Source organism: Pelmatolapia mariae, linkage group LG7 (genome assembly GCF_036321145.2).
Source record: "Pelmatolapia mariae isolate MD_Pm_ZW linkage group LG7, Pm_UMD_F_2, whole genome shotgun sequence".
NCBI lineage: Eukaryota > Metazoa > Chordata > Actinopteri > Cichliformes > Cichlidae > Pelmatolapia > Pelmatolapia mariae.
In genome coordinates, this window is record NC_086233.1 from 42,799,175 (window position 1) to 42,819,219 (window position 20,045).

At 41.9% G+C, this 20,045-nt stretch overlaps 1 long non-coding RNA gene across 6 annotated transcripts in view; it reads left to right on the forward strand.

Moving 5' to 3' along the window:
* Window positions 1-653: 653 nt before the first annotated feature.
* Window positions 654-20,045, forward strand: part of LOC134631147 (uncharacterized) — a 56,437-nt gene continuing 37,045 nt past the window's right edge. For 2 of the 6 annotated variants that reach the window (XR_010094365.1, XR_010094369.1), the window contains exons 1-4: window positions 654-969; window positions 4,902-4,929; window positions 5,389-5,514; window positions 11,048-11,282. This is a non-coding gene — a long non-coding RNA (uncharacterized LOC134631147). Of the gene's footprint in view, window positions 970-1,704; window positions 2,100-4,224; window positions 4,399-4,438; window positions 4,777-4,901; window positions 4,930-5,388; window positions 5,515-11,047; window positions 11,283-20,045 lie in introns of those variants that run through there. The other 4 variants (XR_010094368.1, XR_010094366.1, XR_010094367.1 and 1 more) reach the window with 4 other exon arrangements.

Genomic DNA, 20,045 nt, shown 5'->3' on the forward strand with positions numbered 1-20,045 from the left:
TGAATGGGGGTAAAAATCTTCGAATAAAACATGCTGGCACATCTCATCCACACCTACCCACCAACCCCCCACCCCAAACGCCCCAACCCCAAACACTCATAAGCCCCACCCCTCTCTTCTTGCCAGCTGAATTAATCTGATACTATTTTTGAAAGACAGTGTTTCTAAGGGATACCTAATGACGCAATGACGTCAATGCAGGTCAATAGCACACTGCTGGAGAAGAGGACCAGGGAGGAGGAGAAAGAGAGAGAGAGAGAGAGAGCGAGAGAGAGAGAGAGAGAAGCACAGAGAAATGGAGAGGGAGAGAGAGAAAGGAGTGGAAGAGAGGTGCTTTCAGATCTCGTTGTCGAAACACCCAAAACAATTCCCAGTGTTTTTACACTGACTATTTTTCTCCTCCTGAATCATTTATTCATTTTTTATGTACTTATTTTTTTGAAATTCCAATAACAGCACGAGCTTTCAGTCGGGCTTACCCTGCACCATTCATGCTTTCCGTCCCTGTCTGGAAGTAATTCACACACACGCAGACCAACGCACGCCCACGCATAGACAGTAAGAAAAAAAAGAGTCTTTGCCGTGAGGTGAATCGTGTGGCGCGCCTCCCCGAATGCGTGAAGTCCCCCTGATTTGGCGGGCTATTTCTATAATCAGGCGCACATTTGTAACTCTGTGCTCTTCCCCTCCTGTCCGGCTACCACCGCCACCTTTACATTTCCAAACCCCTCACCCCTCCCCGAGACCATCCATCCAAACCCACCGTTCTTTTGAGCAGGGTCCTTGAATCCTGAATGCAAACACCAAATATTTTACCCTCCGACAACAACAGGGAGAGGACGCGCAACGGACTGACTTTCTCCATCCTGGCGAAGGAGGAGAGACTGTAGGCTGCCCTGTCCCCCTTTCTGCTCAAATCATGTATTCAAACAGAGTTTATAAAGACACAGAAAGCAAGAAATATTGCAGGTAAGTTTTTTTTTTCTGTTATTTGTTGCGCAAAACCCAATTCGTGGGCAGCTAGTTAGGGAAGTTTGCAGCCTGACCGTGCTTGGATATTTTGGGACTTAGTCCCCCCGTCATAACCGGTTGATCTGAAGACGAAGGTAACAGCATTCTCACGAGACGTTCTGTAGTGGCAGGGAACGCCATCCAAAGTGAGGTTCGCCTTCACTGGGACTCAAAAAAGACCGCAATGTTAAGTGGGTATGCAGATCATTTAAGAGGACGTATTCATTGTTGCCTATCCGTTTACATTCTGCTTGTAGTCGTGAATATTTGCCTGCTAACGCTTAACCTCACCACTGCTTGTCTTTATTCCCTGCAAAGGGGATACTCAGCGCGACTTTTTAAGGGTCATTGCAGGGGATGCCGTTGGGTGTCTGCGCACTGATAACTTTGGGAACGTTCAGAATAGGGTATTAAAAATAGCAGTGAGACCGTATTTTCTTTTTTTGGTTGTGTCTGTGTGTGCATACTGGCAGCAGATGGGATTTTGCAAACACTCAAAGAGAGCGGGCTGCGGTAATGCGTAGGAGTATTCACGTGTTGGGGATCCTCTGCTTCAGGCTGCCTGCTCTACTGAGATGCCTAGTAACTACTAAGAGATAGACAGAGAGGGAAACTTTGGGAAAAATCACTTTTTACATCATCTGTATATATTTATGGATTTTTCTTTTACGGCCTCAACAACGGCGTTCTCCCCCGTCGTGACAAAGAAGTAGAGCTGCATGGTAGATGCTCATTCATGAGTATTAGTTATAAACTTATAGGTTAGGCGTCCTTAGTCCTCCACTTGTAAACAACTTTCTGCAGCGGACTTGCGTCAGCCCACACGTGTCGCCAGCTGCCTCGGAGGTACATGCTGTCTTGTTTTCTTTCATGGCCGAAATATAACCACATTTCGTAGTCCCGTGAGTCTCAAAATGCTACTTGCATTCGCCGGAGCAGCATAAGGTGGCATCGTTATAAAACTCAAGTCTGGGAGGGAAGTTAGAGCAGAACAGGCAGGTTGAACTGCCCTCACATGGCTCAAACAGCGACTGAACTGTTCAGCACCACGGAGAGCTCCCTGTTCTTTTACGCACTCACATCCTAAGGTAAATTAGAAACTGTGCTGCGGTGGTCCAAAATGTTTAATGACTTGAAAATAAACGCACAAGGCTGTTTTATTTTCTATAGTTTGTTATTACTTCTTTGATGCTGTGAAAACGAATATTTTAAAGTTGTGCCAATGCGGAGAGGTTGTTACAGGTTGATGATAAGTTTACCTCATACAAAAAGCGGTAATCGGAAACTGAATCAGTAAGTATTTTGTGTAACATTTGGCTTCAAGTCAGCACCACTTCACGTTCATTTGTGTACACATTTTGAGTATCCTTGACAAAAACTTGCCACAGTTACTCTGTGGTTTCAGACTGTCATAGATCACAGTTCTCTGGATGCCACACCATCGGTGCCAGAACTTTTATTTCTTCTGGTTGCCGAAGATAGTTCTTTATATCCTTGACTTTATGGTTGAAGTCGTTGCGGGGAAAAAATGACTCGACGAAAACTGCTTAGAAGCAGCTAATCGCCTCGAGTGGCTAAAACCGCTGCACAGTACTGTTCTTTTGCCTTAAAGGTCGTTTAAAAGTGAATATTTTGTACTTTGTGCAGGTGTGGCCGGTAAAATTGAGAAATCCGTTTGACAGACTTGGTGTACAAAAATCTTTGTGTGGTTTTTGCAGAAGACGCACCTCCTGCCTGTGTCGGAGTAGTTGTGATAGTGAAAGGAACAGAAGGATGTGCAGTACCTTCTCGTTGTGATGTGAACTCGGACAAAAAGTGTGTTGTGTCTTGGTTTTTGCTGGAGTCAGGAGTGCCGTTTTTTTAAAATGTTATTTTATTTTATTTTTTTTTTGGAGGGGTGGGGGTGGTGGGGGGTAGACAAAGTTTGGGTTAAAATTAAAGGAGGCTCTCTGGTTGGGTTTGTCGACACCACGCGGTGATCACCGTGCACTGCACTGGCAAACCTTGGCTTCATCTCCCACTGACACTGCTTATTCCTTGATTGAATGATTGTGGACCACTGTATGTGCACATACGTGCTTGCATGTAGTGTAGCTAATGTTTGTTTTGTGTGAGCTAAATCAGATATTTACTTGCTGTGTCATGTTTTATACTCATACATTTGTGATAAGAGCCAAAGAGACTACAAAATACGCAAATAATAAAACTCCTTTTTTCATTTTTTGATTACTCGGGGTGCATTTTTGTCATCTTGATGTTCAGGATATCCTAAATCCCTTCTCTGAGCGTGTCCCTATACATGCATTCGCCAGCAGTCACGGACATACAGTTGGCCTACAGGCAGGGATAAAAATAGCACAAACCGATGCGACGGGCGCAGCCCTTTTCTCTTTCAGAGCCGACTTTTCTAGGTAGCTGCCACTCAGTTGGTACTCACTGCCTTCATTTCTAAAACCCTAGCACCATCCACCATAGGCCAGCCCGCCCCATCGGATAAAGTCTCGTGAATGTCCACGCGGCATGAGTGCAGATGGACGGCCTGGTGCGCGTAAAGAGGGTCTTACAGTAAAGATGTTATAGATACAGAAGAGGGCTGGGAGAGAGACTGAGCATACTGTGGAGGGAGGTTTGTTTGTCCGCCTTTGCACCGACAAGTGTGCACTCCCGGGGGTTTATTCCGTGGGTGAGCGGGGTCTGGTGCGTGGGCACGACCGGTGGAAAACGGGAGATTAAGGTTGTGTTTTCCTCTCCTTTGCCGTGGAGATACGGGTGTTTTGCCCGCCAAATGCACTGGATGCTGGGATATCAATTCTCCAAGACCAAAACAGCACCGACACTTGGTGTGTGGGGAGGGGGGGAGACATGGGTGGGAGGAGGGTGGCTGGAAAGCCAGATGCTTAGAGGAGGGTTTTCACCAAGAGATAACCTACTCTAAAGCTGCAGTTTCCACGAGTCCATACCATATTACCCACCAGTATATCCTCGTGTTTTATCACTCATATTTTTTCCCTCCACATGGCAAATTTTCGAAGAGAGCTGATGACAGAAAGGCAGCCTTTAATCAGACTCTCCGGGCTGTAAAGTGAGAGAATCTGAACGTGACGTCAATGCCTAGTAACTGACGCAGCCCTTCAAAAAAAGAAAAGAAAAAAAAAGGTTTTTTATTTATTATTTTTCGTCTTCTCGTCAGGAAAGCTTAATTATTAAATATAAGAGTGCTATGTCGTATGTCGACTAAAAGAAAAAATAAAATCCTTCAGGGACCGCCGGGCAGTCCGTGCTGATCAGCATTTGGACCTATTTAGCGTTCATGAGTTTCAGCTGCTGAAGTGACACTGGGACGAGAAGATTCTGAAGAGGGCGACAAGACATCAAATATTGTCGATGGTAATGGCAGCGTCGACGAGTTCCAGATTTTAGTTGTTAGGTGGTGAAAGTGGCGTGTTTTAAGGAAGAGACGGACGTGGTGGTGCTGGGCACGCTGGGTTGAGAGGGGGAAAAAAGGAAAAAAAAATCACTGCAATGATGCAACGGAGGGGACTCGGGGATCTTTGCAGAGTTGGAGAAGCAAAATTAATTTCCATTACATGCTCTTCACGTAAAGATCCCAAGCAGTGCCTTTTTTGTGGGTGTTTTTTTTTCTTCTCCTTCCTCGTACTGTGACCTAAAAATAGCATCATAGTTTTGATCGTGCGCCAGAAATAGACAGACGGGTATCACTTGTATAAAAAGGAGGCGATCCTGAGCAAACTTGGACGTGCCACTGTAAGCCTACATAACAACAAATGGAGGACTTAATCTGTTGCATTTCTACCAGACTCTTGTTGCGGCTTCTTCTTTTTTCCCCTCCCTTTACTAAAATCTCAATTCTTGTCTTTCTCTTTCTGCAGTGTCGAACAAGGACGTGACTGCAAACTGGTGAGTGAGACGTTTGCACACACACTTATTTAATTCCGTGTACTTTTTGTTGTGTGGTACTTGCTTGTGCATGCTGCCGAGTGTCTGTGCGGTTTCTATTCCTCCAATTTTGCCTTACACTATGGCTCATGCACAAAAAATAAAAAATAAAACTTACAAAAAAACAAAAAACAAACTTAACTTACGGTCCTACGCATGGATTTTGCTGGCATGCTTTACTAGCCATGTTTGATTGTAGAGCCGAAGCAACCCTTCCTGCAGAGTAGGAATCACCCCTTTTAGTAAATAAGCTAGTGCAAAAACTCCCTTTGTCTATTGGCGCTGTTGAGTCTCTATCACATATTTATTTTATTCCCTCCCATCTCTATGCTTAACCGCGAAAGCGAGGGGAACCCTTCTCTGATGAGCGCTTAAGGACGCCTTTCCCCCCGTCTTCCCCCCCCCCTTTTTTTTTTAAAGAGGAATCTTACTGACAGAAAAGCGACGCTGGAAGAGGAAGAGGAGGGAGTGATGTGAAGGAGCTGTTGCTGCAGCAGAGACCAGGCACACCGCATGGGGAAACCCGGGAGCTGTCCAGCAGCAATGGTGCTGAAACCACACCAAGTGGCAGTAGTGGGCTGTTGCTGGTGTGCTTCACTGTATGTGCGTTTGTATGGATGCGTGTGTATGTTAAGGGGGCTTGTTGGTGTTGATCCCGGCAGCCAGAAGCTTTGTTTACTCCTGTTTGGAAACCAGGAGCTCGTATACTGAGCGAATCCTCTTTCCTGGAAAGGGGAAGTATTGAAGCACCCCGCCTTATCTAAGTTGCCCGAATCTGCTAATGAGGGACACTCGCCACCCCTCCCCTCCAAAAAAAGATGGTTCTAATATAGTTCTTCCCGCCTGTATAGTTTGAACTGCCTCGACGGATGCCATGGGCAGAGAGAAGGAGAGAAAGAGGTACAGCCGGACTGACTTGGATCAGCTCTTCTCCTGCTGGCGTCAGCCTCGTGATTTCCTGGCGTGCCAGTCAAAAATCATAAAGGAGATATTCTCGCATCCCTACCAATCCAGCGGTTTGAACTGAAAGAGTTTGCAGTGCTCTTAAGAGCAGTTGCGAAATAGCTGAGGGTTTTCTGTGGGTTTTTTTCTTTCTTTCTTTCTTTTTTTTTTTTTTGAGAGCTCTTCTCACGATAACTTTTCATCCCGGCGAGGGCTTCTATCAGAGTCATCTACTCCACGACAAATTGTGAAGGAATCAGCCCGTTTCGTTTAAGGTAGCTGTGTTAAATTAGCGACCCGGAACGGAAAGATCACAACAAGGCTACAGGCGTCTGCACAGCTCTGCAGCCCGACTGGGGACTCGACGAGCGCGCTCACCCCGAGTCTGTGCACGACTTTGGCCAATTTCCTCAGTACATTTGCATTCTGGCTAAAGAGCTACAGTGGATTAAAACGAGCAAACAAACAAAAAATAACAAAACAGATAAAAATCAACCAGCCACCGGTATTTGTCATACAAAAATCCCGTTCACCTGCGATACACTGCTCCACCTCTCCAAACCCCCCAAAAAGAAATTCTCATCAATTCTGTCGTTCTTCTTCGGCCAAAACCCGCAAATACGCACTCGAGGGACCATATTTTGCTCAATAATTCAACGCCAAGAGTGTAATTTCGGTGAAAAAAACACGGATTCCCGAGTCGTGACTGCTAAAGTGAGTAATGTGCGCGTTGGCTGCGTCAAGAGAGGCAGTCACTGTGCAGTGCAGACGGTGGGGGAGAATCGTGACTGACTGGGTTGCAAATGAAAAGACCACCCAATAAAAAAATATCTACACCGGGAGGAGGGGAGGGTGGGGTAGAGGGCGCATGGCGGGAGGGAAGAGGATAGGAGTCTGGGGTTGGATTTGCACTAACCATTGCCCCCCCCCCCGGCATTCCAAATACCTCCTTTCTCCATAAGCGTGTGTTTAGTGTGTGCTTGCTGGGATGCTGGGAGCCAAGTTGAATGCAGACCAGTGTCATCAGTGATAGTGGGGCGGTGAAGATATGGGGTGAGCGGGGGGGAGGGGGGGGGGGGGGGTATACAGTAACTTCCAGGTCCATGGAGTTGAGGGGGTTATGTAGAAAAGGGGGGTGGGAAGGGGGTGCACTGCAGCTGCATCTGAGAAAAAAACAAATTAAACATGGAAGTTTTCCAGAGAAAAGAGGTAAGTTGTTCTTTTCATTTTATTTGTCCTTCCTCTAAAACGAAGATCATTAAAGATTCTTTCAACTTTTTGTATGTGTGAGAACGAGTGGTTTACGGTCGTGATTAACTCTTTGACTCCTGACGCCATGCTCAGCAACGTGTTGTTGTTTTTGTTAAGTTAAACATTTGTTGCTGTGTGAGCTGTGAACTACTGCAGTGAATCGCATGCCATATGGTTATTGTCATGTTCGCTTCCCACCTGTAAATGACTGAAGGATCGTAGGGACTGAATTTGTTACACGGAGACCCCCGTGTCGGTTTTTGCAGTGGTACCCTCCGGTGAACTCTATAGGTGACCATGAGTCGCCTCAGATGCTACTTGCTAAGATGTGACGCGATGTAGAGGGCTGTACAAAGCTTGTTCGCACTTGTCCGAAGTCCGGTTGCTATTATTATTAGCTTTGTTTTTGTACCATATTTTCGTTTGTGTGCATTCCCTCATTATTTTGTATACAGCTTGTAGCTGGCGCGTAAGGAAAGTCCAGGATGCCATTACTTCTGATGAGGTGAAAATAGCTCATTTTTGTTGTCACGTGTCATGTTTATTATTATCGTCAGCGTTTGATACGTTTGTTATTTATCACACTATAAAACGTGTGGAGCGACGGTTGTTTTCGCAGTCTCGTTAGAGCTCTGCAAACGCAAAAAGGCTGAAAAATAGAAACTGCTAACACTGACATAATCGCATCAGAGTCGTAGATCCTAATATAAATGCATATATCCAAAGTATAAACTCTGCCATAGACCACAATTTGGTTAGCCATCTTTTTTTTCCTTTCCTTCCCTTTATTTTTTTTTCAAAAAGGGGGGTCCCTATATGAGCGAGACGCCGATTGGCTGATGACGAGGTTTAGTTTGCTCCAATAAGATCCCTCCCTGCTCTCTATTTATTGCCAGCAGTTTACAGCCTTGCTCCCTCCTCACCAAGCGCTCTGGAGCGGCTGCAGAGCGCCAGCGCTTCACTATAGGGAGACACACCACGGACCAGGGAATATAATACAGAGCACACTGACAACAAAACGCATCGATGCACAGCTCCCGTGAATCACACGGGCTTTGCACATCCGAGCGTTTGGATAAAAAAAATTATAGCAAATAGGAGAAAATATGAGAGAAACAGAGTAAGAGGGGAAGGGGAGAGGAGAAAGGATTGGTTGAGAGACGAGAAGGGAGATAGAGGAGGATTTAAACTGGAGGAGTGGGGAATCAGAGCGAAAGGACCTTGGACAGCTCTCAGTTGCAGCAACCGCCTTGGCATCCGGAGACCCCCCTCTTTCCACTGTCTTTCTTTCTTCCATCCTTTCTCTTCCTAATGTGTGTGTGCGTGTGTCTCTGCGTGTGTGTGTGTGTGTGTATGTTGGAAGGATACACTCGCCTCGGGTTTCCGAAGGCTGGAGATATAATCAACCGAGTCGGGATGGGAGATAAATTCACGGAAGCAGAGAGCAGACTACCCGGGTGTCACGGAGTCTCCGTAGGACGGCAGCAGCAGCAGCAGCAGATAATGTCCTTCACGAATCTTTTTGCGGTCTGGGCTTGCTGTTCATAACTATTAATCTGGGAAGCCCTTACCCCAAAAAGCATTTGCGGAGGGCGCAATCGCCGCGCCGAGACATCGACATCAGAAGACAGCACTCTGGAATTTTACAATCTTTCCTTTTAAGGGACTTCTTTTATTTTTTTCTACTCAGATTTTCCTTTTGGTTCATATTTATCTTTATTTACTCTTATCGTTTTTATCATTGCCACGGCTGTGGGGTTTTTGTTATGTTTGTTTTTTCAGCTCTAAGTGTGTCTTTTTTTCGTAGTCAACAGTTTTCTTCTTTGTTAGAAATTGTGTTGAAGCTCTGCAGCCACGTCGCACCCAAGTTTTCTTCAAACTCTTGCGTGCCTTTGTGCTCATAAAACAAAATAAATAATACAGTTTTGGTAACAAACATTTCGGCGGACCCCAAACTTCGAGCAGTGTAACATCAAGTCATTATTTCAGCCAAACACACCCAAACCCAACCCCGTCGGCCACGCTGAACAAGTGACAGCGGGCCCAGCAGTGCAGAGTGTAAACACGGGGAGACCCTTGCAAGTTGCACGTGGAGGTGTGTGTGTGTGTGTGTGTGTGTGTGTGTGTGTGTGTGTGTGTGTGTGTGTGTGTGTGTGTGTGTTTTGGAGGGTGTGGTGCTTGGACGTCACTGAACCCCTAACTCCCTTCAAAAAAGAAACTGTGGGAAACATTCAAACACACACACACACACACACACACACACACACACACACACACACACACACACACACACACACACACACACACACACACACACACACACACCTGTAAGCAAAGTGCATATGCAAGGGATTCCCCAACAAGACCATCCAAACTGGCAGATGGAGAGGAATAAGGAACAGCTGCATCCCTGTCTCATACACGTAGTTACTGTGTGTGTGTAGCGTCCGTGAACATTCAAACAGCCTCCTCTTTAACACACACACGCTGAAAATGCACGTGTCTCCCTCACAGTTTTGTGAATAGTAGTTAATCCACCTCAAGCATCGCCCACCACTGTTCCCCTGTCAACGTTCCCCACAAAGAGCACACAGAGAGCCGGCCACGAACACGTTCTTCCAGCACGAACCAACAGATTACAAAACAAAAAATAAAAAAGATGAAAAATATCAACTTTAGTCTCGTCAGCTTAGCGACTGGGTCATTATACTAGCAACTTCAGTAGCATGAAGCTTCGTGTGAATGCAGTGAGTGATTTCTGCAGCAAAAGTAGTCATACCGATGAAAATAAAAGCAAGACACGAGCACCAGCTCTTTCAGAAGACACAGTAAAAAGAACGAAAGGAGATTCAATTCATTTTAGGGCGGAGAAGAAAAAAACACACGCGACTTTGTGCCCTGTTTCCTCTCTGCTGTCCCATCACAGGTAAAGGGAATGAAAAGTGTGAATGATCAAAATCAAGTGTACTTATGATCCTAATAAATAAACATTTCCGCGTATTTGCAGTACAGATCCACAGAGCAGCAAGTGTAACCCTAGGATGGAAAAAAACTGTTGGCTAAATGTGCTGAGTCCCACTTACGCGGACAGGAAAATATAGTTTCAAAAAACCAGGAAAAGTGTAGTTCAGGGAACAAAAACGACGTAATCACAAAGCGCTCAGATGCGGCCCCCGTGTCTTTTGGCTAAAAACGCAGAGTTCCCAGAAAAATGAACTGAGATGGGGTTGGGGGGGAGGAAAAAAGTTCGTGACGTACTAGATAACCCACCGTGTAAAAATACATTTCCCAGAACATGTTTCTAATTTCGAGAGTGACGTGTGACCCAACTCTTGAGCAACGCATAGATCTCAACGAGACACTCTTTAGATTATCTAAAGAGTGTAAAACATAGAGCAGGGATTAATGAACTGGCAATAAAGTGTAAGAAAGCATAAACACGTATTGAAACGACCACAGAGATTACGTAAAACAAAAAAAGCGTGACCTCTGACCCTCGGACTCGCCTACCGTTTTTCTGCCTTAATAGCCATAATGATAAAAAGCCACACCTGTCTACAAGAATACAGGGCACTGGCTTGTCTCCTGCTTTCTGGGTGGGGATGTGAATGAAAACTTATCCTGGCACCTTTCAAAGGTGGCTTAATTACTGAATATTTACTGCGAGGATTCGCGTCATTTCAGCGCGTAAAAGCGGTTTTCTCAATGGTTTGTGGTGGTGCGTCTGATGATAAGTAAAGTTGCCCCCCCCCCGTCCCCGTCCCCCAACCCCTCCCCCCAGTCCCCAAATCCCCGTTCACATTATGTTTTCCGTCTGTCCCTTTAGGCCTGCGAACTTTTAGACGATTAAGTCTCACCATGTGCGCTTTGTCCATTTGTCTTGCAGGAGAGAACAATGACAACATGAGTGAAGATGGAAACGGGGTGACTTAGGAGCTCAGGTGGACTTGACTGCTGCTGCTGGAGCCTTCAGCTGGGCGCCGGTGAGAAAAGGTGACCTACGATTTGGATGTATGCACCGAGGATCGACTGAAAGAGGGACCGACCGATCGACCTTCCTTCCTCCCCCTTTTCTCTGTCCTCCCTCACCTTCTCTCTCTCTCTTCTCCATCTTGAGACAGGTAATTGCACGGGCTGAAATGTGTTTGAGGATGACGTCAAACACAAATCACCCTTCAAATTGTGTTTTGCGTAAAGCTCGTAATGACAGCTCGGTGCATGTGAGCAAGAGTTGTGTTTGTGTAGGGTCTCGTGCTTCTAGATTTCTATCATTTATATGTTAAAGTTATCATGGAGCTTTAAGTCAAATGGAAAATAATTGCCGTGATCTTGTAATTTATTGAGAAGCTGGAAGTAGCACAATGTAAATTTGCACTATACATCTGCATTGTACTTTGTATATTAGTGAGTTAGTGGTTATTCGTGTTTTAGCTTTTGCTTTTTTTCCTGTTTAATCTGTCACACGGGTCTGTCGTGCTTTTTAGCTATATCACCTCTATATGTGCAATAGTATGAAAGAAGCTCATGCGCAAGTTTTAGCTGTCAGTCTGATGTTGTAATTGTCGAGTTCACGTGGTTTCAAGAGAACCGATTAGATACTCATTGGTATTTGTGGTATGGGTTTCACAGTTGGATGTCAAAGTATATGATGAGCATTTGCTTGTTTGTAATTTCTTTTATTTTTTTTCTATCATAATCTATATTGGAGTTGGTGTGAGCGTGGGTGTGCTTTAATCCTGTCTATAACTTGCACTGTATCTGGCTCATACTGTATGTTTTTGGCACCAGAAGATGTAAATTCTTACCTGCTATGTCACCTCTCATTGTGAGTCATCATATCGTACACAGTTCAGGCAACACCTTGGCGTCATGTTAGATTTACTTGCCTTTGTAATAACTCTGTAAAGAGAGGGGCAAAAAGGTGTCATCCAGCTTCTGAAACTCCATTGTTATTGTTGAAGTTATTATAAGTTATTATATGTTCCCACTGTAAACTGACAAATGAGATCAAGTTAAATGTTATGGAGAATACAATCATATCTGATCATGTGTAATGACTGGTGTTTGCCCTCTGGGTAAATTAGTTCTTCCCCATGGGGAACCTATGGAAAGCTTTATTTTTTCATCTCTGTTATATAACCTTGATGGTGTATTCAGGTGTTCCACAACTTTTTAGACAGGAAGTGGTAGTTCAAGATTGAGAAATATGCTGTAACTGTCAAAATAATATGGCTGTTTAGCAGGTGTAAGTGTGTGTGTGTGAGGATAAAGACCTGAAAATATGATTTTACATTACACACAACTTAAAGTAGCACAACAATTAGTTTCACAGCGCATTGCAAATTTGAATTTCTTACAGCTGTTTCTTTAGCCTGATATTAGTACAAAATTGTCACAATTTCTTCGTGTTCAGTAAATGATCGTGGCTCTGAAAGTTAGGGAATTTCATGTGGAATACGTGTGTGTGTGTGTCTGTTTAGTCAGAAAGACATCTTGGTTTTTATTTGAACATATTTTGAAATTTCCGTCTCCAGTACTTTTGCCTCCATACAGCAAACCTGTATGAAATAATTTATCATAATAATCTGCAAAACACACTATTTCTTTGGTAGAAAAATGTTGACACACAACACCAAGTCTAGTAAGTTGCTGTTGCAATTTTCTAATGCTGTGACCACAGCACAACTCCACTTACCAGTAGTTTCCATTCGGGCAGTGTCAGAAATCTCACAGAAAAATCTCAAAAGCAAATACACCTGCGGTGATGATCAGACAGATTTGTGGGAAAATATCTCTATTTGAAATTTAGGCAAACAAACCAGTTAACTGATAACTTATGGCCTCAGAGTTCTCATCACACCAAACATTAGAATAAGGGAATGTCTGAAAAATATAAGCATCATTTTCTCTGAAAATTGGCATGTTCTTTTTTCTTATTTTTAATCACACCACAAAACCATTTGATGTCTTAGCTCAGTGTCGTATGATGCTGTTGGGACTGTAGCCGTATCAAACTGTATGCTGACATTGCTTCCCCCCTCTTGTGCACAGAGAATCAGAATAATGTTTCAAACAGTAAATCACCACGATGGAAAAGTAAATTGGTAGGGGTAACAACTGGTAATGAAAAAATGTGAGGTGTTTCATTGTGTACATGCTGTGGAGTGTAACATAATTTGTCATGTGATTGTCACTGAATGTGTCCATTGTTTTAAAAAAAAACACAAACCAAAAATCTTATCGCATTTTAAAAACTGTATACATATCAACTACAGGTCAAAATACACACTCTGCTATGATAATATACTCATAATTTAATAGTCTACTCACCTTCATTAGAGTCACGTGATATATTTTACCTGAAATGAGTGGTGAGCATTTTTTCCCTGACATCATCCCACCTGTGTATGACAAATCACAGCATGTTCCTAAATTTCCTCTTGTAATCTTTTCTGTTGTTAGCTACCAGTGCGAAGCTATATTTAGGGGGATGACGTCATGGTTAAAAGTGAGACCAAAGGGCTTTGAAGACATGTGCTACAAAAAAGAGGGAGTTATGTTAAACTCCGGATGCTAATAACACATCGAGTGTGTGCTTCATTATAGCTTCTCATCAAAAACAGACAATAAGCATTTATCCTTGAGGATTATCCCATGGACAGCAGCATCCATTTGGTTTCAGCAGTCTTGAAAACCACATGTGGATGCACTCAAAATTTGTGTGGATTGACTCAATTGGCTAAGCTATCTTTCAGGGCTTTATCACAGACTGCATTTTATTTTTAGTGTAACCTCAATATTTGCCGTCAACCAACTATTTGAAATACAAACACTAAAGGTAGTCATGTAACAGAACTAAACAACAAAAAATGGGATTTTATTTCATGACTTTTGTTTTTATCCTTCTATCTTTTTTTGCAGGGGGATTCATTCATAATTTTCATCACTCGTTTTGCAAGCAGGAAAAATAATCACGTCCGTTTCATATATCTATCAAATCTGTTTTATTCACAAGCACTGTAAATGGCAGCACGTTTGTTCTGTCTACCTTATGCTGGACTGAAGCTATATCAATCTCACCCTTGAACATGGATGAGTTGTCTCTGTTTATTTGTGTTTCTGTGGTTAAAGATTGTAGCTTCTCTGAACAAGGCTTGTGCAGCTCCACATTTTCCTTGATGGGAATGTTCATAGTGGAAAGACCAAAATCCCCGAATGACATTAATTGATGCTAATAAGGAGTGTATGCCAAAGCCTTCCACTGTATATTTTCTATCACTGTCTCATAGTTTCTTAGAAAATGATAAAAACCCAATGAGTGACATGTTTGCACTAAGCGACACACTCCTTCAGGATGAGGAACGTGGCTACTGTAGTAAAGTTTGAGTCAGTCCTGCAAAGGCATCCCCTATGCGAGGAATATTGCATTTAGCAAAACGGTTTGTGTTTCAGTCTTGAAATGGAAATAGTCACCAAATATATTATTTGCTATTCTCTGCCAATTAATATTTGTTTTGGAGAATGAGAATAGATGGTTTACATTGAGTGCTTTTGTCTAGGCTACAGAAGCTTAGTGCTTCTGATACCTTTGATAGCTATTGTTGATGTTTATCATGGTTATAATAATAAGCATGGATAAAGTTCGAGGGCAATTGTGGCAACACAAAAAGGAACTTTTAATATGAAACAGAAAATGATTCTCAGTCTGCACAAGCTGTGCGATTTATTGACCTGTCCATCCACCTGTTGGGCTGCTAAGTTTTTTAAGATCACTATGTGAGCAGTGACAACTTCAGTGCATAGTTTATAACGCTTTATTTTAGAACTCAGTCAAATATAGCACTGATATAAGTCACTAACCTAACCTACTATCCCCAGCTAATGGTTAAATTTGCATCCATTAGTGAAAAAAAAAAGGTTTCATAAGAATTCTTTATGCTTTCTTAAAAATGACAGGTGTATGTAGTCTTAAAACATGCACATATGTTTTTACCATGTAACATCCTACAGTTACGTTCCCCACTCAGGAGGTGTAATAGTGCAAGATACTGCCACGGACATCACTGAACTATCACCATTATGCTACATTAGTGGAAAAACCCCAGATCCTCCTTTAGATACTATTCTAATGGAATTTGTAATTTGAATTAAAAACAGAGCTCCTTAGTTAATACCTTCAAAATCAGATTAAACTTCATTCATTCTAATGCTTATTCATATATTTTTGTGCGAGGCATATGGAGTCTTTTTGTGTGTGTGTCACACAGATGATTGTGTTGTGTTGTAGTGGTATTAGACGCAAGTCTTCCACAGCATTAAAACACTGAGAGCTGACGTGATGAACACTGATCATGTCTTTAAAATACAGTGTGCAGCTGGGGGATTGGCATATATGTGCATATTACTTTGACATGCATTAAGTGCCATATTCATAAACAGTGACCAAGCACACACCACACGGGAGAGCGTCCTCCCCCAGCAGGGCTGTTCTACCAGCCTCACAACTCAGGAATGGCTGAGAAAAGCTCAGGGGATTACTTGACCTTCAAACTCCCTAGATCCCAGTCCAGCTGAACAAATGATCGACCCAAAATGACCACAGGACACCCTAAGAACTCTTGTGTTTCTGCCCTGATAAGTCTATTTTGAGTCATCCCATATGTAGAGTATGTTAACATATGTCAGTTACATGAGATTACTGTTGTTGTTGCTGTGACCAAGTCAGTTTTTCTCATAAATTAATCACAAATTAATCAAGGTATCTCCTTCTGTTCTTTGTCAGTCTACTAACATTAATGTAATTCAAAAGTTGTACTTGGCAGGTGTATTTGTGCAGATCCAAGTGACCGCAAAACTCAAAATCTGAAATCTCTCATTGACAAAACTATTCCAGACCATAGTTGTGGTGTGCCAGATTATGTCTAGTTGTATCTAGTTATCTAGTTGTATCCTAGGCATCTAAAACTTTATAGGTAACAAAGACTCACACCCGTGTATGTATAAGGTCCCACAATTCACATGACAAGGTAAAAACTAGGTCACAAAGTCCAAGAAACTCAATGTAGACATCTATGATAAAACTGTGAAAGGCATTCAGTCGTGAAAAAAAGTGCATGCCGAGGAAATTACATTTATTCCATCCAGTCATTTTCTTAATCACTTATCCAGCTTAAGAGTTAACAGGGTGCTGGAATTTATCCCAGCTGTCATAGGGCGAAAGACAAGGTACACTCTGTACAAAAGATATTTTTAATCTCAATGAGACTTTTTAACTTGATAAATAAAGAATATGTATATAGAACAGGGTGTCAAACCGGATTGACAATCACATACTTTTTCATCCACACCTATAGCCATTTTGGAATAACCAGTTATCCCGACACCCATGTCTTTAAACTGTGGCAGGAAGGCAAAGTAGCTGGAAGTACGTCACACAGAACCACATAGAAAGGCAAATTTAACAAGTACTGTGAAATAAGAACCATGCTGTGAGGCAACAGTCTAAACCACTGCGCCACTGAGTCCCAACCAGTTGTGCTGTCAAATCTGCTGCTGGTATCTTTTTTTGTTTTTCTTTGAACTATTACTTACAGATAAAATCGGTGTATTTCAGCAAATCCAAAAGGGAGAATTAGCTGTTGTAATAATTAACTCAACAAGAAAATCACAAAAGCACAACTCATCAGAAGCTCGTATTGGCCCCTTTCGTGGAAATAACTTCTTATATACCATTCTCTTAATTCAGCTTTCTAAAATTTTTGACCACTCTTCCAAAATCCCTTCAGTTGCAAGATGTTTCTTTGAAAGTATTGCTCATTTCAGCAAGATTGAACAAAGAACATAATTGTTTTGTTTTTTTTAACCTTTTCTATTTTTCCTTTGATGGATGCTTTTGTGTGTTTAGGATCATTATCTCAGTAAAAGCCTCACTTTTGCTTCAACTTTGCTTCAACTTCAACTTTCAGACATCAAGTGCTCTGTGTATTTTTGTATGATACAGAATTCATAGATGAGTCAGTGACTGCAAGCTGCTCAGGGACAATGAAACAAATGCAAAGGCATGACTCTGTTGTGTAAAAACCCATATTGACTTCCTTTGTTTAGCTAGAGCACATTAATCCAGAAGTAACGGTCTTTGTCTAGATGTTCATGAGAAAACTAGTTTTATCTGATACACTTTGACACAAACAGTTGCCAAAGATTTAAGTGTAGATCCTATGATTGAAACTATGGGGCTCTAAGAAAGTCTGCTCTTGAGCTGCATGTGCAGGAGTAGCCGGTCATGAACAAAGTGACAGTCACTGCAGCATTAGCACAGAATTAAATACTGTGCTGATGTTGGCCAGTCAGCGTTGAGTGTTGAAATTCATTCAGTTTTACTAATTAAATTCAGGTTGTAACTGAACAGTTTATAGCTGCCAGAAGAAGAAAACAGTTTTTTTGTAGATCAAGCTTATATCGATATGTTGGCTAAAATTCTCTACAAAATCCATTTTTCCCATATATCCAACTGGTGACTTTTTTTTCTCTTTTTTGTTGAGAAAAAAGAAAAAAAATCCCTGTTTGTCATGCAAAACTAAAAAACAAACAAACAAACAAAAAAAAAATGAGTCCACCCATGGTGATGGTGATGAACCTTGGCATACTGACAAGTATCTATCTAAGAAAACATGCATAACAAAGTGATAATAATTCTCCCTTCAAGTGGAATTTCCCTACAGGGCTTAACTTTTTTTTTTCATGGGTCCACAATTATAGTGTGTTTGATTGTTTGTCCCATTTCATTAATTTTTGCGATGTGTTATCCATTTTTTAGGTAACTATTCATATTAATAAAATGTAAAAATAAATCTAAACTTCAATATTATAAACCTTAAATAGAAGTAGCGTGAGTTTAATGGGGACCTTTCAAGGGACAACACAGAAATGAGCGCTTTCTGCATAATTGATGCTTTTGTGTATTTTGTTTGTCTTCTAATAATGGCTGAATATTTTTGTCTGGGTCGCTGCAGTGTGTGTTTCACTGTGTAGAGCAAAGTCTTTTGGTGCTTCTGGAGATCTTGGTGTGATGATGCTGAGAACCGGATGGTTCAGCATTTGAATGGGGAGGAGAAAGTGTGATTTTGGCTCTGTGTGTGTGTGTGTGTGTGTAATGGGGGGAGTGTATCGTCACCACCACTGCTGGCCGTGACTCACAGCGCACAATGCTTTTCGCTTCTCTCTCGAGCCCTTTATTTATTTTTAGCTGAGCAACGTTTTATACGCCCGAGCTGTAGGCCTGCACACAAGATGAAACACACATGTGATGCAGAACATACATTAATTTATCTACACCAAGATACCACAGTGTGTGTGCATTTTGTACTTTTTTTTGCATTGATATCTGAGCCTGATGAGCTTTGCTGTTAATCACATTACTTGTATGATAATTATTTCAGCATGTGAACAGACACTGGAGTGTGGCTACATTGGATTATCTTGAATATGAAATGAATTCTTCAGATTATAATTGCAGATTGAGTGTATGAATTGATTTGGAAATCTTCAGGTTAAAAGTCTTCTCAATTTCTTACAAACACCAGCCTATATTTAGTTAAAAAGTTTAAGTAGTTGCATTCTGGTTCTCATTAAATTATAAACATTAAATGGCTGTTGTAGCAGAACCCTAAATATGTTGAAGTCTTCAACCTGCACATTACTACATTAGTTGTATGTAGCTGCACACTGGGTTAATGTGCATGTCTCAATTAAAATGTTACCATTATGTGCAGATTAAGGATCTATCTGTAGTAATGTATAAATGTATGTCAGGATGGAAAGATCATACACAAATCTAGTACCTCAAATTTGTACCTCCGTGCTATTTAAGTAAATACAGTCAAGTACGTACTCACATATCTGGACATAATAATAATAAAAAAACCTTCTGGTCCTTAAATTTAGGCAATTAAACTAGTTCTTAAATAGCGCTCTTCTACTCCACTTGAGCACTCAAAGTACTTTATACAACATGTCTCATTCACCCGTTCACACACGCATTCATAAAAACACTGTTTTTCTACAAGTGCTTTCTAACCTTAAAACACATTCACACTCCGATGAACGCATTAGGGAGCAACTCAGGGTTTAGTATCTTGCCCAAGGATACTTTGGCACACAGAGTGGTGCAGCCACCAACAACCAGCCTTCCGATTTGTAGATGATCTGCTGTACCTCCTGAGTGGCAGCCACTGCATCGATAAACTGTCTCATCTGAGTTGACCAACACATGACATACCACATTATTTCATGTCATTGGCAAAAAAATTAAGAGAAAGGGTGCATCCTTACCACTACCATCGGAATTAAGACAGTAAGGAGAAGCTTGTAGTGATCTTAGAAAGACTGGAAATACAACAGCAATGAAGGATATTAGAGGAGCAATTGTTGCTTCCTCTCAATCTGGGAGGCTTTATCTGGTCATTTTCAAATTATCTGATGTCCATCATTCTGCAGTGAAAAAGATTATTCACAAGTAGGAAACATTCAGACAGTTGCCAATCTTGCCGAGAGTGTACATCCCAACAAATTCAAGGTCCCAAGGTCAGACTGTGAAATGCTCAGAGAGACTACAAAAAAGCAAGAGCAACATCTCAGTTAGCATTTTAAATGATAAAGTCATGATGGTATACTAAAAAAAAGTGAACAAGTATGCCTTGTTTGGATCTTTTCTCTCTAAAAAAATGGCTTAGGTTTGCAAAGCAGAATCTAAATAAACCACAAGACTAGAACAATGTCCCTAGGACAGAAGAGACTAAGTGGAGCTGTTTGGCCATAGTACCCAATTAAAACTTAATATATATTTGGCAAAAACCAAATCAACACAAACACCTCACATCAACTGT